The 23,356-nt window shown below is 33.5% G+C and overlaps 1 protein-coding gene across 12 annotated transcripts in view; it reads left to right on the top strand.

Annotated features, from left to right (window-relative positions):
* The window catches only part of LOC143665614 (DNA repair protein XRCC4-like), a 283,083-nt gene that overhangs the window by 141,363 nt on the left and 118,364 nt on the right, over positions 1-23,356 (top strand). The window lies entirely within an intron of this gene.

Here is a 23,356-nt window from a genome sequence, read left to right as displayed (position 1 = left end):
ATATCCAGGGTACCAGAAAAGGTGTCAGTGAGAAGATGACAGGTCCATTTAGGCAAAAAAGCATGCTAGGAAAATAAAAAGGACATTAAATTAAAAAAAAAAGATGTACCCTAGCTTTCTCCTTATTTTGCTCCATATATTGTACTGGGCTATCTCACCCATTTCTATGATTTTGAAGGCCAATGAAATCCAAATCTATACCTTCAGTCCCTATCTTCTCTTAAGACCCACTCGTGAATATAAAGATGACTGCATTCTAGATTGCATGTGCTTTTAAACTAAAATATTAAAATATACTGTTATCATCCAATTATGTTAAAAATAGTCAGTTTTTTTTAAATTAGGTGAAATTTTTGTGCTATTTAATGTGTTCGTAGTCCCTCATCTTACTTGTTTCATTAAATTCACTAATTATATTTAGTCCCCATGTGATTATATACACAATAAAATAAATCCACACAATTATCAGTGTTTATCTATTAAAATACAACCCTCCACTACACTTGCAAAGCCCAAAAAACTGAATTTTGATATAAAATGTCCTTCAAAAGTTAACCCCCAGGGCAGGCAATGGTAGCTTAGAGGGCAGGCAACGGTGGCTCAGTGGCAGAGTTCTCACCTGCCATGCCAGAGACCAAGGTTTGGTTCCCAGTGCCTGTCCATGTAAAAACAGAGAAAAGCTAACCCCAAAAGTTTTTTAAAAGCTAATTCTACAGATGAGTATTCCCCCAGATGTTTACCTATAACAGTTCATCATAATGACAAGTCACTGAAGCACTGTGCTATAATAAATACTACTGAGAGATTATATCTAAACATAGCCAGGGTTAACAGAGCTTTACTACAAACAATTAGATCTCCAAAGACAATCAAAGAATCCAAAATATTGTACTCATCAAAAAAATACAAAACTTCTTCAGTATACAACATTTCTACCTTTTTCAATGAACGTTCTTAAAAAAAAAAAGAAAAAAAATGTAATGAGAAGCTTTGTGTTTTGTTCAAACAGTAGCTCGGAGGCCTGTATGGAGAGATCAAAACTGGGAAAATTAGATGAGGTCAGAGAGAGAAGGGGGCAAGATCATGTATAGAGTCTTATAAGCCAAAGCAATCAATTGGCATGATCTTAAGTTTTAACAGAATTAGTCTGGCTGCTTTGTTGAGGATGAACTGTAGGGAGACATGTGCAGGAGAAGATATAACAGATGGGAGTCTAGTTCAATAAGTCTATGAAGGATCAGGGTGATTTAGTCTGGAGTACACTGTGGCAGTGCTGAGCAGAAGTCCAATTCCAGATATATTTAGAGACAGCAGGATTTGCTGATGAAATGGATATGGGGCATGAGTGAAAGATAATCGCTAATGATGGCAAGTTTTTCAGTAGGGAATTGGATATACAAATCTAGAGTTTGGGGAAGAGGTCCTGCTGAAAGTGTAAGTTTAGATGGCATTTAAAACTGAGTAAGATATCAGGAGATTTGGAAAAGACAGAAAAGAGAAGTGAGTCAGTCCTAATACACTTAAATGTGTGGAGAATACAGAACCAGTAAACAAGACTGGGAGGGAGCAGCCAGGAGGTAGGAGGTGAATGATATAAGTGTAGTTTCCTGGAAACCAGCTGAAAAAGTATGGCAAGGAGGAGATAATTATCAGCTTAGTTGAATGCTGTTGATTGGTCAAGTAAGAGGAGGGTTGAGAAATGGCTGATGGATTTAGTAACAAGCATCATTGAGGTCCTTAATGAAATATTATCAATGGAATGGCTGGAAAACAGAGTATAGAACATTCAAAGGGAATGAGAATAGAGAATTGGAGATGAGACAGCAAGTATAGGCAACTCAACAAGTTTCACTGTAAAGAAAAAGAAAGAAATAGAAAATTAACTGGCAGGGATGTGGAGTCAAAAGAGAGGTGTTTCGTTTTTAAATAAGAGAAGTAATGTCATGCTTGTATGATGATGAGAGTGAATAAGAAGAGAGAGTAAAAATTGCTGAGGCAATAGGCAGAAATAAAAATAGCTAGAATACTATCTGAGTATGTAACAGAGAATGGAATCCAGCGGACAAGTGGCAGGATTAGCTTAGCTAGAAACATGGACATTTCCCATGACAAGAGAGAAAGTAGAATAACAGGACAAAGAAGGTTTCTAATTGTGGTGATGCAACTGACTGATGTTATTTAAATGACTGATGTTATTTAAATGAGTTGCTTGACTAACCTAATTCTAAGTAATTTTTAATTGGATCACACAGTCATATACTCCTACAGACACACACTTTCACACATCAAAATTAAATTTCTTTTCATGTGGAGGTTACATTTATTTTACATTACTGCCTCATTTAGAGTGAAATCAAATGTAAATGAAATCTCACAAAGAAAGAGAACCTGTACTCTTTTCAATTTAAACTTTCATGGTTTTTATTAAATACATTAAATAGCCTTTTATTTTTCTCCTTATTCAGAGTATCTCACCGCCATTTGAAATAGATGAAAATTGTTGTTGAAGCTAAAATATACAGTTAAATCTGAGTATATGAGAATGGGGTCCTTTATGTGCTCATATTTTAAGGAAAGCTGTAGACTATAATTGTACTATTTTAAATTTGGCAAAATTTCCCTTCTCTTCAAAAATATTTAGTTCGTTCCATATTCTTTTATATTCCATGTCATCATTTCTTTAATTCATATCTAGTTTACTATATATTTGATTGATAGTCCTCTGGTTCTTTTTTTTTTTTTTGCATTAAACTTGCCTTTTACAAGAAGTTTTTGATGCCAAGAATTAGGAACATATTTATTAGAAATTTTAACTGTCCTTTTCCTTCTGCTTCAGTAAAAAATATTCAGAAAACTGAAGTTTCCCAAGAAAAACTGAATCTCAGGCCTAAAATGTTGAATATTGAATCAAGATCTAGATTCCATAGACTTTGAGGAAAAACTCCACATATGTTAAACAACAAAATGAGTTTCCTTATTTATCAGATTCAATAATGCATTCTTTTTCAGAGACAAAATATACATGGGAATATTCTTATTTTTAGCACAACTCATCTTTTTAGTATTTTATATATTATTAGTATGTGTTTGGAGTAGAGCAGTGAGAATTTCTCCCTGAATTCATCTGCTATCTTGAAAGCAAGTTGCTTGTTTTTGGAATACAGGTAAACATGTGGTTTTATTTTTGATAGTACAGGTTCCTGTGTGCCTTCCCTAAAATAAAAAAAAAAGAGAGATCAATGGGTTTTAATAACCACACTTATATCATGAAAAACCTTTAAAATATTCACTATCAGTTTATTGACTAAAAGGTCTCCAAATTAGCTTAAAACTGAGCGATCACATTTTTCTCCAGCCAGTAACTACCCACAACTGCATATTATATTTTTCTATAGCAATATTTACTTTTCCCATGTTTTGACTCCGAGAATTTCTAGATGGGAGGAATGGAATTAGAGACTTTATTTCTTAAACTGTTACTATATACTAAGATCCCAGAATTCATAGAGATTTTGTTTTGTTTCAGATTAAGTTTATAATAGATAAGAGATTTTCTGCATTCCCTATTTATAGTTTAGCCCTGAATACCAAGAAAGATGGGTCACTTTCAGCCCCATCAGTTTGTGTTAACTCTGTAGCTTTAAAGATTTCCTAGTTAGTCCAGACTCATTCTTCCCTTCTAAGAGCTTTTTTTAGAATTCAGTGGAGCCTTGTTGGACTATAATAGATATTATGAAACAACCTGCCCTACAGATAACTCTCTACCCTCTATTTCTTTGGATCCAAATGAAGATAGTACCCAGTATCCTTGTCTGTAGAGAGTTGCACTAGATCCACTAACTATTGTTGGTCTCCACAGAACCTCACCAAAGTATGTGGAGATATAAGCAGCCTTGGTATAGTATCTGAGTTCCAAATATTCCAGCATTGCACCCAGGAAGGCTTTCATTTGTCCCAACAATGTCTCATATAACCTAAAAATATTCATGGTTATCCATGCTTTTTAATGGCTCTTACATATATTGTTTTAGAACCATTTTGGTGCTGTAATAACAACAGTGGAATTGTATGTGAAATCAATTTTTAAATATATATGAATATTCTGCAATTTACCCATGATTCTAAACATTTCTTAGTCTTAACGTAATTTAAAAGGCATGTGAAATTTTAATGGGAGCATTGAATTTATTTCATAGATGTAGGATCTTTCTTGTGAAGCATTTTGAAAGCTTAATGCTTAATTGGGTCCTAATTAGTTAGCCATTATAAGAGGAATTATTTTAATGCCTCCAATTATTTTAGAAATAATCAGTATATTTGAATTATAAGTATTTTTATTAATATAATTTACATTTCTTATAATTAGAGAATAATTAAAAGGGCCTTACTGAAAGTACAAAATAAGAAATGCACAGTGTCACAGTGGCAGAGTTCTCGCCTGCTGTGCTGGAGACCTGGGTTCGATTTCCAGAGCCTGCCCATGTAAAAAAAAAGACAAAAGAAATGCACTTATTCTAGAATGTTTTACCCTTATTAAATTTGTATAAAGGCACACAGTCACTAAAATAAAATAAAATACACTTTCTTACCACTTTAGTGCATTATTATTAGCTCAAGATTTATGCATAATAGTTTAATTAGTCCTTCTTCTTAACCAACAAGACATCCATGTATAACTCCTATCAATAATTTAAGATTTTACTTAGTTTGTGGGCTTCCTGAAAGGAAAAAGCCTTTTTTGAAAATAAATGAATGGCTATGTCAAACTGTTGATGAATACTGATATAGTAGCTTTTAAAAATAGAACAGAATCCAAAATTTCTAAGTATCAAAGAGCTTGTTGCTTTGAACAGTGAATGTCTTCTCAGAGAAGGAATAACAACATGTACTGCCAAAGAGATTACTCAGGAACTCAGCTTTAGAATCACAGATTGTATGCTTAATCTTGTCCAGTTTGTTTAATACAGACACATTTATTTGTAAGCACCTAATTTAAAATTTGATTTAGTAAACCTATCACCAAACTGAAAACACAATTAAGTATATTTCCTTGCAATAATGGACTCTTATATGTAACTAAATAACATCATATACTTTAGAAATCTAGATTTCATATAGTACTAGATCATCTAGTTCAATCCCAGATTTCAGATGAGGGAAGAGGCCTAAAAAAGTTAAATATATTACTCTTGGTCTCCCAGGGAAAAAGAACTAGAAAGTATTTGCCTTCTAAAACAATAAATTAACCATGTATTCACATCTGATACTGAACTATTTGTAAAAATCCTTGAAAATTTTTGCAATAGCATAATAAGAATACTTTTTCTCTCATGGAAAAAAGAGGACATATTAGTATATAAATTCTCTGGAAAAATAGTCAACGTCATCAGTAAATGAACGAGATGTTTTGATATATAAGTTATGGAGAAAACACCAGAAAGCACATTTTTCTGTTGAGGCCATCCCTCTACATTAAATTGCTTCAGATATTGACTTTATATTCCTTTATTTACCTGAAAATTCTCAAATGTTTCAAAAATTTTTAGTAAATCTATGATAATTTCTCCATACCCAACTTAAAATATAACTGGTATGTATGAGCTCCTAGGCTGTTTCTACACATTTATATGATATTGAGGAAACAAATGACATTCTGTTAAAGATATTTGTCTCTGACTATGGAAAGGAAGATTGGCAAATCCTCTCCCCAAACAAACAGCTTTAAATCTGGACAAAATTGACAACTACAAAATCAGTAGTCTGGAAATTGACAAAAGGCATACAGTAATCTGATAAGTATTTATGCTTAAAAAACATTTGAAATTTGGATAAGAACAGGTAGTCTGTTGAGTTCTTACCTAGGGCTGCCCCCATCACCCCCGCTCCTGACCCCTGAGCTTAGTAGCATAGATGTTCTGCCAAGTCCTGGCAGGAAATGAAGACTGGTAACTACTATCTCTGGGCCAAAGAGGGTTCACTAGATTTGGAGTTAGGATGATGTCTACATTCAGCGGCATTGTCAGTGGAAGTAGTGATCTCCATGACAATGATTAAACTGGGTGGGCCAATGGATCTACTAACTTGAGGTTGTAGTCATGGTTGGAACAGGTATATTCTTGACTGAGGATGCGTACATTTACATCGAAGACTGGAAGGGGCTCAAGCAGTTCACATACCTCTTCCCTACCCCAAAGATTGCACACATATCTAGAGGAGAAACTAACGTAACAGCCTGAACTTTAAATTAACTTCCTTACCTATTGTGCTAGTTTGAAACTGTTATGTACCCCATAAAAGCCATGTTCTTTAATTCTGATTCAATATTGTTGGGTGGGCTCTTTTTAATTAAGGTGTTTTCCATGGAGACATGACCCACCCAGTTGTGGGTAGGACCTTTTGATTAGGTGGTTTCCATGGAGATGTCTCCACCCACTCAAGGTTGGTTACTTACTGGAGTCCTTTAAGGGGGAATCATTTTGGAAAAAGTTTCAGAGTTGACACAAGCACAGACCTTTGGAGATACAGAAAGAAAATGTTCCCGGGGAAGCCATTTGAAAGGAGAAGCTTGGAGAGACAACTAGCAGATATTGCCCTGTATATTTCCAGCTGACAGAGAAACGCTAACATCATCAGCCTTTCTTGAGTCAAGGTATCTTTTTCTGCAGTCTTAGTTTGGACATTTTTATGGCCTCAGAACTGTAAACTTGTAACTTAATAAATTCCTTTTATAAAAGTCGGTAATAGGGCAGTGCAACAGTGGCTTAGTGGCAGAATTCTCACCCTCCAGGCTGGAGACACTGGTTCAATTCTCGGTGCCTACCCAAAAAAAAAAAAAAAAAGTCAATAATAGCCAAGGGGGAAATAGAACTATATTGGAGTAAAATTTCTAATTTTACCAATGTTAAAATTATATTAATCTGAAACAGACTATGATAAATTAAGATGTATTTTATAATCCCTTAGGCAACTACTGTGAGAATAACTACAAAAAATTGTAAGAAAACAAAATCAATGAAGATATTAAAAGAGTATACTAAAAGATATTTACTTAATGTAAAAGAAGACAATAAATGAGGAACTGAGAAACCAAAAACATGAGACATAAGGAAAACAAATAGCAAAATGGCAAATCTAAATCTTAGCCATGTGAATGATTATATTAAATGTCAATAGTCTAAACATCCAGTGGTAGACCGCCTCTAAAATGGCCCCAGTGATCTCCACATTGTGGTATTCACACCCTTGTGTAATCTACTCCCCTTGAAGATGGTCTAGACCTGGTAACTTCTATTGAATAGAATAAGGCAGGTGTGATGGAATATCACTTCTTAGATTAGGTTTCAAAAACATTGTGGCTTTGTTCTCGCTGGCCTCTCTGAGTCCACATTTCAGGGGAAGTTAATTGCCATCTTGCAAGTAGCCCTATGGAAAGGCCACCTAACAAGCACTCATGTCTATTGCCAACAACCAGGGAGGAATTGAGGCCAGCCAATAGGCTCATAAGTGAGCTTGGGTTTCTTAGGCTTGAGAATAGCCATGTGACTGAGTTTGGCAAAGAAATCCTTTCCCCTCTGAGCCTTGAGATGGTTGCAGAAGGATTTCTAGCCATGTGAAAGATGCTGAGTCAAACGCATCCAACTAAGCTACATCTAGATTTCTCACCCACAGTAGCCATAAGCTAATAAATGCTTCTGTATTTTAAGACACTAAATTTTAGGGGTAGTCTGTTATGCAGCAATGGATATAATGCACATTCCAAGTAAATGGCAGAGATTTTTCAGACTGCATTAAAAAACAATATCCAACTATATGCTATCCACAGGAGCACACCTTAGATTCAAAGATATAAATAAGTTGAAATTAAAATGATAGGAAAAGATATACCATGCAAACAGTAAAGACCTGGAGTGGCTTTATTAATATCAGAGAAAAAATCTTTAGGGCAAAATTATTACTATCAATAAGAAGGACCTTTAACATTGTATAATGTTAAACATTGTATAATGTTAAAGGTCTAATACATCAGGAAGCTATAATAATCATAAATAAATACACACCTAATTACAGAACTTTGAAATATGTCAAGCAAATAATTGACTGACTTGAAAGGACAATTGATAATTAAATAATAATAGTTGGAGATTTCAATACCCTCCTCTTAATAATTAATAGAAAAACCAGACAGAAAATCCTCAGAGATATTGAAAACTTAAGCAACATTATCAGCCAATTTGACTTGATATACATGAAGCATTCTACCCTAAATATTCACATTCTTTTCTAGTAAACATGGAACAAATTGACCTATAAATTTGATGTAATACCAATCAAAATTCCAACCAGTTCTTTGGCAGAAATTGACTAGCTGATTTAAAATTTTTTAAGGAATTTTAAGGGACCCGGAATAGCCAAAACAATTTTAACAAAGAAGAAAATTGGAGTACTCTTGATTTCAAAAGTTGCTACAAAGCTACAATAATAAAGGCATTGTATTACTAGCATAATGCCACACATATAGATCAACAGAATAGAATTGAGAGTCCAGAAATATCTGCCCTCATACATTTATGCTCAGTTGATTCTCAACTAAGGTGCAAAGACAATGTAATGGGAAAAAAAAGGTAGTTTCTTTAACAAACAGTGCTGGCAGAATAGAATTTCCCCTTGAAAAAAATGAACTTAAACTTGCAGCTTGCACCAAGCACAAAGATTAACTCAAAATGGATTATAGACTTAAATGTAATCGCCTGAACTCTAGAAGAAGACAGAAAGTCTTTGTGGACATGGGTTAGACAAGAAGTTCTCAGCTATAAACTCACAAGCACAATAGATAAAAGAAAAATGCTGCTAAATTGGATTTCATCAAAACAAAAAACTTATGAGCTTCAGAGGGCACCATTAAAATATGAAAGACAAGCCATAGATTGGGAGTAAATATTTGGAAATCATATATCTGATAAGGGACTTTTTTCCAGAATATATAAAGAACACTTAATAGCTCCAGAAATAAACAACCCAGTTAAAAAGGAACATAAGATTTGATAGAAATTTCACCAGAGGAGATATAAGAATGGCTAATAAGCACAGGAAAAGGTGATCAGCATGGCTAGCCACTTAAGGAAATACAAATTAAAACTGAGATACTACTACACATTCTTTAGAATGATTGTAATCTGAAATACACAAAATATCAAATGTTGGCAAAGATTAAAATATATGAACCCTTATTGCTGGTGGGAATGTAAAAATATTATAACCACTTTGGAAGATAATTTGGCAGTTCCACAAAAATGTATATATATACCTACAATCTGATCTAGACATTCTACTTCTGGTTATTTACTAAAGAAAAATGAAAGCCTATGTGCACAGAAAAACAGATATACTTGAATATTTATCACAGCATCAGTTACCCCTAAACTGGGAAAAATCAAAATGTCTGTCAGCTGGTGAATGGATAAATAAAATGTGATATATTCATACAATGGAGTATTATTCACCAATAAATAGAAATGAACTACTTATATATGCTACAAGATGGATGAACTTCAAAAGACATGCTAAAGCAAAGGAAGCCAGATGTAAAAGACTGCATGTTTTATGATCCCATTTAAATAAAATATATAAAAAATGGCAAATTTATGTAGAGAAAACAGATTCAGTGATGGATCAGGCTGAGGGTGGGAGAGAAGGTTAATTCTAAAAGAACACAAGAAAACTTACGGGGCTGATGGAAATTTTCTAAAAGAATGGATTGCGATGATGGTCATACAACTATACATTTGCTGAAATTATTGAATTATACAGTTACAATGGATGAATTTTATGTTATAAGTTATACAGCAATAAGAAATATTTGATCATCTTGGGAAATTTCAGAGCACATAATTGTAGTAATTCGGACTGTTGAGAAAAGTTCTTAGACATCATAGAATGAGAAAACCAAAGTTCAGAAGTATAGATTCAATTCCAAGAGTACATTCATATAAGAGGATACAGACCCAAAACATATGCTTATATTTTCTGTATTCTTTTGATATATATAAAATTGTTTTATTAAATCTTTGGAGCTATTAGCAAATGAAGAAAAAATCCAATACAAATCTGTTAATGGCAGCAGCTGTCTGTGGTGTGTTTCATTCCTACCTGAGGCTTTTACTATTCCCAAAGCTTCAACTAGTTGCCTTCTCTCAGTGTTTGCCTCTCCTTTGCATCTTCCCTCTGTCTCATTCTCACACTCAGGTCACCAAGAAAGGATCTACAAGGGTATCATCAATCAGGTTAGAGCACCTTGTAGGTGTAACCCTTGTTCTAAGCCATATACAAGACTGCTAGGCAGCTTGCCACATGAATACATTTATATCATCTTGCCCCAAGTAACTGTGATCAGGATTGAACAAAATATGGAGACTTGGCCTAAGTAGTGCCATCAGGGAGGAGTGTTAAGCATCCTCTGAAATGTCTGAGAAGAGGAAATATAACAAGCAAGCAAATTACAAGGCTATAACCTGTATAATAGGTGTACCTAAAATATTCGTGAGATTTTGTGAGAGCAGTAAAAGATAGTTATGAGCCCTTAGCTAGTGATTCAAAATATAAAAAATTTAGAACACCCTTCCTAAAAGAAGCTGTTTCTATGGGTAATAAATATTATATGAAAAAATTATGCAGCCACTTATAGAACTTTTACAGAGCTTTTAATATTCTAATGTGCATAATGATAAGCAGTGAAATATTGTGTAACATTTACCAAACTCCTAAGACCTCAGTATCATTTTCAATAGATGTTAGTGTTCTCTGTGACCCATGTGAGAAATACTACTTTATATGGTTTCATATGTATGAATTGAGAACATAGGAAGTATTTGAAGAGAAATATTTTCCCAGAGTTCTTTCTTTATGTTCCTGTTTTAAGAGGGCATTTACTAAATATGGGGAGAGGTCACATAGTCCAGGATATATTGTCAAAGTGTAGCATGACCCCTTGAGAATACTAAACCTTAGAGCATGTAGAGGTTTACATGAAGTCTGAGGACAGCTAAAAAGAAATGTTTTATTAGTAGTGATTTTAAATATAAATGGATTAAATTCTCCAGTCAAAAAGTAGAGCTTGGCAGAATTGATTTAAAAAGCATGACCCACCTATATGCTCTCACCAGAAATTCACCTTAAGTTCAAAGGCACAGTAAATTGAAAATGAAAGAATGGAAAAAATAATACCATACAAGTATAGTCAAAAGAGAGCATGGGTACCTATACTAATATCAGATAAAATAGACTTTAACTCAGAAATAGTGACAAAGGACAAAGACATTCATTTGATACTGAAAAGGGGGTCAATTTAACAAGAAGACATAAAATATATATTTATAAATATATATTCACTTAAAAGCATAGCCCCAAAATATATGAAGCATGTACTATAGATTTCAAGGGAGAAACTGACGGTTCTACATTAATAGTTGGAGAATTTAATATACCATTTCCAATAATGGATAGAGCATCTAGACAGAAGATCCATGAGGAAATATAAGATTTGAACAGTACTCTAAACCAATAGACCTAGAAGAGCATATATAGAACATTTCACCCAACAACAAAAGGATGTCCTTATTGAGTATATGTGGATCATTCTCTAAGATAGACCATATCTTAGATCACAAAACAAGACCCAATAAATTTAAAAATATTGAAATCGCATAACTTACCTTCTCCAATCACAGAATGAAGTTAAAATCAATAACAGTAGGAGAAATGGAAAATTCACAAGTATGTGGAAATTAAATAATGTACTCTTAAACAACCATTGGGGTGAAGAGGAAGTCACCGGGGAAATTAGGAAATATCTTGAGGCAAATGAAAATGAAAATTCAGCATGAAAAAAGGAGGGAGCAAAGGTGGTGCTGAGAGGGAAACTTTTATCTCTAAATATTTATATTAAAAAAAGAAGAACGATTTCAAACCAGAGACCTTAACTTTAAAACTGGGAGAACTAGAAAAAGAAAATCGAAATAAACCCAAAGCAAGCAGAAGAAAGGAAATAACAAAGATTAGAGCAGAGATAATGAAATACAGAACAATAATAACAATGAAAACTAAAAGAATCAACAAACCAAAAGTTGGTTTTTATTGAAAAGATAATAAAATTGACAAACCTTTAACTAGACTGACAAAAAAAAAAGACACAAATAACTCAAATCAGAAATAAAAAGGGGAACATTGTCATCGACCCCATGAAATAAAAAGGACTGTAAGAGGATACTATGAACAGTTGTATGCCAATAAATTTGGTAACCTAGATGGAATGCATAAATTCTTAGAAATGTGCATATTACCTACACTGGCTCAAGAGGAAATAGAAGCTCTTAACAAACCAATATATAGTAAAGAGATTGAATTAGTAATCACCAACCTTCCGTAAAAGAAAAGCCCAGGGCCAGCTGGCTTCACAGGGGAATTTTATCAAACTTTTGAAAAGGACTTAACATCAATTCTGCTCAAATACTTCCAGAAAATTGAAGAGGTGGGAGCACTCCCTAATTCATTCTTTGAGGCCAAACATCACCCTCAAACCAAAACCAGGTTATATACCACAAGAAAAGAAATTACAGACCAATATTCCTTATGAAGATAGTTGCAGAAATCCTCAACAAAATACTAGCAAATTGAATTCAACAGCACGTTAAAAGAATTATGCATCATGCTTATGCTGCATTTATCCCTAGTATGCAAGTGTGATTCAACAAAAGAAAATCAATGTAATGCATCACATTAACAGAATGAAAGTTAAAAAAAAAAAAAAAAAAAACAGAACCCACATGATCTTTGCAATTGACGTGGAGAAGCCATTTGACAAAATCCAGCACCCCTTCTTGATAAAAACACTTAGAGCACTAGGAATAGAAGGAAACTTCCTTAATATGATGAATGTAATATATAAAAGGCCCACAGCTAACATACTACTTAATGGTGAAAAATCAAATGCTTTCCCTCTAAGATGAGGAACAAACAGGGATACCTACTATAACCACTGTCATTCAACATTATACTAGAAGTCCTTACCAGAGCGATTAGGCAAGAAAAAAGAAATTAAAGGCATCCAAATTGGAAAGGAAGAACTTTCCACATTTGCAGATGGTACGAATCTATTTACAGAAAATCCTGGAAGATCCACAGCAGACCTAGAGCTAATAAATAAATTCAACAAAGTGGTGGAATACGAGATCAACACCCCCTAATTAGTGGTGTTTCTGTGCACAAGCAATGAACACTAAGAAGAAGAAATAAAGAAAAATTTCCATTTATGATAGCAACTAAAATAATTAAATATATAGGAATAAACTAACTGGGACATATAGGACTTGTACATAAAAAATTACAAGAAATTGTTGAAATTATAGAAGACCTAAATAAGTGGAAAGACATTTTATGTTCATAGATTGGAAGACTAAATATTGTTAAAATATGATTCTATCTAAAGCAGTTTACAGATTCAATGCAATCCCAGTCAAAATTCTAACATCCTTCTTTGCAAAAATGGAAAAACCAGTCAAGTTTATAGGGAAGGGTAATGGGTCCTGAATAGTCAAAGCCACCTTAAAGGGAAGATGAAGTTGGAAGATCTACATTTTTCCATCTTAAAACTTATTACAAAGCCACAACAATCAAAGCAGCAGCTACTGTCACCAGAACAGACATAGACCAATGGAATCTATTTGAGAGCTCAAAACCCAACCCTCACATTGATGTCCAAATGATTTCTGACAAGGGGGCAAAGGCTACACAATGGGAAAATACAGTCTCTTTAAAAATTGGTGCTAAGAAAACTGGGTCTCCATTTGCTAAAGAATGAAGGAGGACTCCTATCTAATACCTTATACAAAAATCAACCTAAAATAGATCAAAGACCTAAATATAAGAGCCAGAACTTTAAAACTCCTTGAAAAAAAATGTTGGGAAGCACCTTCACAAGCATCTTTTGTTAGGCAATGTTTTTGTAGACTTTATACCCAAAGCATATGTAGCAACAGAAAAAATAGATTAATACAGCCTCATGAAAATTAAAAATTTTTCCATCTCAATGAACTTTATCATGAAAGTAAAATGACAACCTACACAGTGAGAGAAATATTTGGAAACCACATATCCAATAAAGGTTTAATATCCAGAATATATAAATAAATCTTTCCACTTAATAATAAAAAGACAACCCAATTTAAAAAATGGGCCAAAGACTTGAATACACATCTTTCCAAAGAAGATATTTAAATGGCCAAAAAGCAGATGATAAGATGTTCAGCATCATTAGCCATCAGAAATGCAAATGGAAACCATAATGAGAGTGTTTCACACCTACAAGAATAGCTACTATTAAAAACAAACAAACGGAAAATGTCATTTTGGAGAGGTGCACAGAAATAGGGGCACTCATTCATTGCTGGTAGCAATGTAAAATGGTGCAGCTACTGTGGAAGACAAGTTGGTGGTTCCTCAGAAAGTTAAGTATAGAATTACCATGTGACCCAGAAATTACTCTTCTAGAAATTCACCCAGAACAATCGAAAGCATGGTCGTGAACAGGTATGTGCACACCGATGTTCAAAGCAGCATTATTCATAATAGCCTGGTGATGGAAGCAACCCAAGTGTCCATCAACTGATGAATGGATAAACAAAATGTTGTATATATGCGCAATGGAGTATTATTCAGTCCAAAAAGCATTGAAGTTCTAATAAATGCAGCAACATGGATGAACCTTGAAGATACATTGATTGAAATAAGCCAGATACAAAAGGACAAATATTGTGTGATTGCATTGATATGAAATAATTAGAATAAACAAACTCATAGAGACAGAATCTAGAATATAGACTACCAGGGAATGGGTGGGGATAAGGAATAGAGAGTTAAGGTTTAAAATATATGGAGTCCCAACATGTAACAATGAAAAAGTTTTGGCAGTGGATTGTCGTATGTTAGCACAATATTGTAAACATAATTGACAACGCTGAAATATATATATGAAGGAGAAATGTTAAATTGTTATGAAATGTTAAGCTGTATGTATGGTAATTGAATAAAAATTTAAATAAATCTATGGAACTGCACTTTGCAAAAAGTGAACCTGAAGTTAAACCAGGGACTATAGTTTTTAGCGCAATTATAAAAATGTGCTTTCATCAGTTGTAACAAGTGTACCACACCAAAATAAGTTGCTAATAGTAGTGTGATGTATGGGAACCCAGCACTTTATGCATGGTTTTTCTATTAACCCACAATTTGTGTAATTAAAAAAGGGCAAGGAATATTTTAAGAATTATTATAATAAGTTAAAAAAGGCTAATTTTCTGATAAAAATAAGTCTACACCTAGTGTTTTAGAAGTTGGCCAGTAGTTAATGAGTATCCTGCTTTCACATCACAGTTTTATAAGTTGTTTTATTAATGTTTTAAATTTTTTACCTTTTTGCTTGTAGCACATAAATTCTGTTGGTAAACTTTCTTCATCTAAAGAAAAAAAATCATCATATAATGTTCAGAACTGAGGGGAATTGTACTGGCTGCTGATTTTTAAGTAAATGCTTTCCTTACTAGTTTTGCCTACATTCTCTTCTGTGTAGTCCTTTGTGACATCCTGCTTTCCCTTGTATCTTAAACATTGTGCCATTGCCTTTTTTGACTAAAATGTAGTTAGAGATTGTGCTAGTTTGAAAGGATGTATGTACCCAGAGAAAAGCTGTGTTTTAGTCCTAATCCCATTTTGTAAAGGCAGCTGTTTCTTCTAATCCCTATTCAGTACTTTATGTTTGAAACTGTAATCAGATCATCTCCCTGGAGGTATGACTCAATCAAGAGTGGTTGTTAAGCTAGATTAGGTGGAGACATGTCACCACGCATTTGGGTGAGTCTTGATTGGTTTACTGGAATCCTATAAAAGAGGAAACATTTTGGAGAAAAGGAGAATCTGAGAGAGCAGAGAATGCCGTAGAGCCACAAGAAGCAGAGTCTATTACCAGCCAGCAACTTTAGGAGATGAAGAAGGAAAATGCCTCCCAGGGAGCTTCATGAAACAGGAAGCCAGGAGAGAAAGCTAGCAGGTGATGCTATGTTTGCCACATGCCTTTCCACTTGAGGGAGATACCCTGAACTTCATCAGCCTTCTTGAACCAAGATATCTCTCCGTGAATACCTTAGTTTAGATGTTTCTATAGACTTGCTTTAATTGGGACATTTTCACGGCCTAAAAACTGTTAACTTGCAACTTTTTCAATTCCCCTTATTAAAAGCGATTTGTTTCTGATATGTTGCATTCCAGCAGCTAGCAAACTAGAACAGAGATGATCTATGTTAATTATGACTAAATATTGGCAGTTTCAAATAGTTCAAACTAATGTTTATAGTTCCCTTTGTGCAAAGAACAGGGACCAACTCATTTTGGAGCGTATTTGTTCAATCCAAGTTAGCATGATAACTAAATCTCGCAAAAAAGGTGATCAAAATCCATGGAAGAGCTCACCCTTTACACCTCTGATAAAATGCTTATCACTGGAGGTGAGTTACAATGGTATTGTGAGAGAACTAGGAAAAAATATTGCGATATGAGTAGGAACTTATTAAAAGTTTGGCATTTAATTAAAAAATTAATCACAGAAGGAAACAAGACCAATATAGACAATAAAAATAGACTTACAGATAGTACAGTTTTTGGAGATATCAGACACAGACTTTTAAGTAACTGTGATAAATAGATGACAATAGGTAACTGGAATATATGAAAATGAAATGGAAATTCTAGAGCAGAAAAAAATCAATAACTGAAATTTAGATTTTATGAATGGTTTTAATAATTAACTGATTACAGGGTGTGGGCCACAGTGGCTCAACAGGCAGAGTTCTCACCTGCCATGCCAGAGACCCGGCTTCAATTCTGGTGCCTGCCCATGCCAAAAAACAAAAAACAAAAAATCAATTAACTGGTTACAGCAGAACAGAATTTTATAAACAAAATTAGTAGAAAATATTTAGGTTGAAGCACAGAGAGCCAAAAGGATGGAAATTAGGGAAAAGAGCATAAGATGTATGTGGAACATGGTGAAAATTTTAACATATTTAAGAGTCTAATGTATATATAACTGGATTTCCTCAGGTATAGAAGAGAAGGAACAGGACAGAGTTAATATTTGAAAAAATATTGACCATTAATTCTTGAAAATTGCCAAAAGGTTTCAAACCATGAATTTGAGATCTATGAGCCTCAAGCAGCATAAACACTAAGAAAACTATACTTAACATACATCAGAGAAAAACCGAAAATCATCAAATCCACAGAGAAAATCTTCAAATCAGCAAGAACAGGTAACTTTGTAGGAGCAACAATACGACTAAAAGCTGACTCTTGTGTGGGAGCAAAAGAAGGCAGGAGACAATGGAGTCGCGTCTTCAAAGAGCTAAAAGAAAATAACTGCCAAGCTAGAAATCTGTATCAACAAAAATTCCCTTCAAAACTGAGGTTCGATAAAAACATTTTCACACATGAAAAACAGGAGCATTTGTCAGCAGTGGATATGCTTTAAAAGAAATAGAGAAGGGACTCCTCAAGGCTGAAGAAAAATAATCCCAGGTAAAAGTGTGTGAATGTAAGAAGGAAAAAAGCGCAAAGGAAAAGGTGTTGGTCTAATACGTATAAATGAATCTCGGCTTTTCAGCACTGCAATACTAATGCTTTATGGAGCCTGAAATAAAAGCAAAATTTAAATTCATGGCTACAATGATGTAAGAAGGTGATGAGGTTAAGTGGAGTTTAAGTGTTCCAAGGTTCTGGCATTATCTGGCAAGTGTAAAAGTGTAAATTAATTTTAAACTGTAATAAGTCAAGGATGTATGTTGTAATCTGCAGGGTAACAAGTAAAACAAAAATACAAGAATGCACAATTTACGAGTTAATAGAGGGAAAAAGTTGGGTTAATGAAAATCAAAAATGGTTTGATAGCTATAGATCCAAATATAGCAGTAATTACATGAATTATAAATGGTGTAAATACTCCAATAAAAAGACAAGATTATCAGACTGAATTTTAAAAGTAACTATGTGCAGCTAACAAGCAGCATACTTTAAATGTATGAAAGGAAAAAAATGAAAAAAGTTGAGAAAAATCATGTAAACACCAAGGAAAAGAAAGTTAATGTAACTATGCTATTATCAGACAAAGAGAAACTTTAAGCAAGAAGCATTACAAGAGATAATGAAACTTCATAATGATAAAAAAGTCAATTTGCAGAAAAATGTAACAATTCTAAATTCATAGGCCCTTAATAATATGTGTATTATATATAGCTACATATATATATATATATATATATATATATATATATATATGCATATAGCTTATGGAAAAAATTTGTATTTAAAGTAATTTATGGATATTTGGTAGTGGTATTTAATATTTATTTAGCACTTCTTTTCCCAGGCCCTTTAGTCAAGGGGACTTTCACCTTACTTGTTTTGTTACCAAATCCTATCAGAACGACCACCAACAGATATGTGAACTTCCTCATTCATCCTAATGGCACATTAATACTACCAAGCTCTATCTTTTTCTAGTTGAAAGTGTGTACTTTCCATTAAATAAGAAAGAAAAAAAGGCCATGTATTCTACCCCTGCTTTTCTACGAGCCTAAAATTATGAAAGCATAAAATGCATTTTAATTTAAAATATAAAATCACACTCACAGATCTCTAAAATATAAATAGGCTAGAGTGAGATATTTCAGTGAACACAAAGACCTTTAGCATAGAAAGGTCTCTGAGAGATGAACTCTGTGGTCAGTCTGCCTGGGTTAGCATCCCTGCTCCACAATTTACTAGCTCTATTACCTTGGGCAAATTCTTGAACCTTTCTTTCTATGTGTTGATTTCCTCAGCTGTAAAAAAGGATAATAATGTACATATTTCATGGGATGGTTTCAGGGGTACATGAATAATGTATTTAACAAACCTAGAAGAGAGTCTGACACTATGTTGTGCTCAAATAAATACGAGTCTGTAGTGCCATAGGGTAGTGGTAGGGACACTGTTAGTAGAAGTGGTGGTGAAAACGTAATAGAACAATAATATTAAGAGAAGAAGTAGAAGTAATAGTAGTAGTAGTAGTGATCATTGTCATTATAAGTGCTTCATTATTCAAGTGCTTCTAGGAGTCATCAAATATTAATGAACGAAATGAGTCAGAAGTAAGATAAGAGGAAGTATTGAGAACTACAGAAAACCAGAGAGCCTTTGCCCTGTTCAAATGCATTCAAATAGAGTACTTGAAACACTTGTCTTCATGAAGGGAAAATAAAATTTTTGGCTTATATCATACCAAGGAGCCACAGTTAACAATTTCTGATTTGGTCCAATTTATTCATTCAACTAAAAATTATATATATGGTTGTTAACATGGCTAGCTACTGTGCTTGAAAAGTAATGAGCAGCAGTTCTTTTGTGTTGTCTCCCAAACAATAGCAGCTGCTAAATTTCCCACATTTCTGAGATTTACCACAAGGCTTGGATTTGGCATTTATGGTCTCACCTTGAAAATTTCTTCTGCCTACCCTGCTTATAACTGCTACCTTTTACTGCTTTATGTGTTTTGAATCAGTTTAGCAAGCCTGCTGATACCCATCCTTCACTGCCCTCCTTCCCCTCCAGTCCTTGAGAGTCAAATTGCAGCAAGTATCATAGCAATGCTGGTGGGCTGGCAACATTCCAGAACTTCATCACTGGTAAATTTTTCTATCCTTCTGATCTTTTAAAAAGTGGACATAGGATATGTGGCCTCAACATGTGCCACTCTCTTCTCACGCATTAATGGCAGATATGGTGATATCTACAAGAAACATTATTCAAGATTATAAAAGTCAACATAAACTCTGTCTTCACATATCTCCCTTGCTCCCTAAAGGATATATTAAGACTTCTGGGGCCAGTAGCTGTGATAGTGGTGGTGAAGGATCAAGGATGGTTTCTAGTACTGTTAACTCAAAAGACCAGTGACATGTTCCAAAGAAGATGCTATCTGCATTGTTTTAAATGCATTTCCAATAGTTTTTTTTTTTTTTTTTGCATGGGCAGGCACTGGAAATCAAACTCCAATAGTTTTTAATTGGGGAAAAATGAATAAAGTTAGTACTAAGTAAGAAAAAGATAAATTTGAACTAGAAAAATATTTTCTGAGAAGTGATCTCTATTCCATTGTAACTACGTTCCAGGAGACAAAATGTTAAAATATCTTTCACTGAAGATGAGTTTTGTGAACAAATAAATTTTGAAAACACTGAGTTAGTTAATAAACCTTAAACAATTATTTTTATTACTCCTTAGTTGCTCCTTCCTTAATAGGGAAATTAGGGCGGTGCAATGGTGACTCAGTGGCAAAATTCTTGCCTGCCATGCTGGAGACCCGAGTTCGATTTGCCCATGCCAAAAAATAATTAAAAAATAAAAAATAACATGAAAGTTAATAGGCATTTCCGTCTCATTTAGTGGAGAATGCATCATGCACCATTGTCCACTGTTCAACATTTGCATTTTTTTTAAATTAATTTATTTCCACTGGATCAATGAGATTATTGAAGATTAAGTAAAGTGCATAACAATATTTGATATATTTTAATTTTCTATTCGCCCTTCTCTTATTAGAATTGATTTCATTGATATTAAATGAGGTCTTTTAAAATAAATAGCATATACCTGAAATAGCATTCCTCTGTGCATTTATTGTTAATTTATTTGCTTTTATTAATTATTCTGTCTTTTAGTGGTGCATATTTGCAGCATATTCATTTTGAAAGCACCAAATTGTGAAGTTAGGTAATAATAGATTTTACAATAGAAATTGCAATAATATCAATTTTTTAGAGATTTTAAAAATATTAGTTTTATTTTATCTGACAAAAAATCTTGCCACTCTGTTCCTATTTTAAAAACACACGATTCAAAGGCTAATTAATATTCATTAAGAGTAAAAAATTTGAAGTTTTTTTTTTTTTTTTTTTAGAATTTTTCTACTGCATGTCAGGACTATACAGTCTGCATTTATAATACTATATTACGGTATCGCTTTCCAAAGTGAATTAAAATTAGACTTTGCTACACTTAAAGTCAGGATCCAAGTGAATAATTTCTGTAAGCCATTATACATGTAAAATTATATGCTTGCTATAATTTTCAGTACAAAGGAGATCACAAATAATGAATCATTTTCTTTTATTTAATTGAGTTTAAATGACAGCCTTTATTTTCACTTTTTTAGGCCAAAGATAAATAAAATAAGCAAACAAAAAATAGCATGTGATAGTTGTATGGTGACTCTCCTGTAGGCACGCTGTCAGTTAGAAAGGCTTTGTAATCAAAGCCAAGTTTTTATAGCTCACGGTACAAAGAAGAGTGTGATTGGCAGCTCAGTCACTTGGTAATTTAGAATAAGTACATTGTTTTAAAAATATAAAATATGGTGCCACCTCTTTAATAGCATCTTTATTTTCCTTTACTTCATGCTTATTTAGGAACAAGCAAAAATAAATCAAGAACTTTAAAACTAATGTGTGCTCTCTCTTATGAGAAATATATGAGATCTCTTGAATTACCAGCTAAATTTTCTCTGTTGTGAGAATTCCCTTTTTGTGTAGGACTGCTCATATGTTGTTCTGTTTGTTTAGATTCACATAACCCATAATAATCCACATGTTTTAGATGGTACTGCATTCTAATCCTGTTCCTTATTTGAATGTCGCATGTCACATGACACCAATATGAAAATAAAATGTATGTCCATAAGGAGAAGCTATATAGCCTATTTTAATAGAAAAGATTTAGACTGTGAGCTGGGGGCTCATGTCTAATCTTCCCTTTATTAATATGGATAATGATACCCATACTTTATCCCCATGTCAGGCAGAGACGCTGGAAGCATTGTATCAATAATACATGTGAAAATATTTGAACTCTGTGGAACACACAGACTACTATTATTTTATCAATGTTACTATTTTAATAAGAATTTATAGTTCATGGACACTTTTATGTACTGTTTTCTTTGTTTCCCATACTCTTTGTTCTTTATGTTACAAAGGCAGTTGAGTTATTTCTATATCACCCAGCACAGTTCCTTGTGCACAGTAGGATTCTTAACATTTGTTAATTAGGCAATGAATGAATTCTTTGCACCATAATTGAACATATTTGATTTGAACACAATAAATGCAGTTTAAATTGGATTATTCTTTTAAGATCATTTCACCTGCCATGTTGTTTAAACACCATTAGTAAAATGTTGACAAATTTGGACTCTTATCATTACTATCTGGCATAACATCAAGACTGCCTAAAAGTTTATTTTAGCACAATCACATTGCTAAACAAAGCTCAGCAGTTATGGCTTTTATTTGGCACAATTTCCTACCTATTTCATAAGGAGAAAGTATGGTTTATACTAGTTGTTTTTCTCCAGGCTTCATAACACTTATTTAAACATTGTGTTATATCTGAATTAGCCTAAAAGACTCCATTCATTCTTTTTTCTTTGGCTGGTGTGACACTTACTCACAGATTCATTGACTATGATTGATTATAAACTGCCTGTGAGACCCACTTCCCTGGATTCGTCATTTGTAACAGTTTAAGTGAGTCACAATTCCCTCTGCTCTTGAACTTTTTACAATGTGTAATAAGGTGTTTTTAATGACTTTCCTTGCAAAATACACTCCTTTCATCTGTAGGTCAGCCTGGTTTAAATCTCTATTTTGTTGGCACCCCTAAAGAAAACATTTATCCCTCATTATTCTTTTCTTTCCATGAAACCATATCCTGGAATATTTTAAAAGCCAGAGCGCAAACTAATTGTGCTTCTATAAAATATTTTGATAAAAAATAAACAGCTATAATGTTCTACATCAGCTTTTTCACCAAGATCACCTTTTAAAAATAATTTTATGCATTCCTGATAAACTTTTAAATATGTAACAAAAGTCACCCTTATAGTTAGTGTGTGCTTATCTGATTGTGAATTCCTTAAGAAATGCAGTAAAACCATGGCTTATTCAGCTTTGCTTTCAGCATCCAGCATCAGCATAGTGCTTTGTACTTAATGGATCAACAATTTTCATCAAATTGAATTGTCCTAATACTTCCATAAAAGGTATATGAAAAATATTACTGAAGGAAGTGTTCAACAAGTTTCTTAGTAGATTTGAAACCTTCAAGAGTAGGAGCTGAGCTGTTGCACCATTCTCAGTGTAGGTGAGTAAAAGACTGGCATCGGAGCATTAGGACTTTCATCTTAATCTACTTGTTCTGTTTAGGACAGAGAACTGAAATC

This window comes from Tamandua tetradactyla, chromosome 21, assembly GCF_023851605.1.
Source record: "Tamandua tetradactyla isolate mTamTet1 chromosome 21, mTamTet1.pri, whole genome shotgun sequence".
Lineage (NCBI taxonomy): Eukaryota > Metazoa > Chordata > Mammalia > Pilosa > Myrmecophagidae > Tamandua > Tamandua tetradactyla.
Note: the sequence above shows the minus strand (reverse complement) of the source record. Positions and strands in the feature narration are given on the sequence as shown.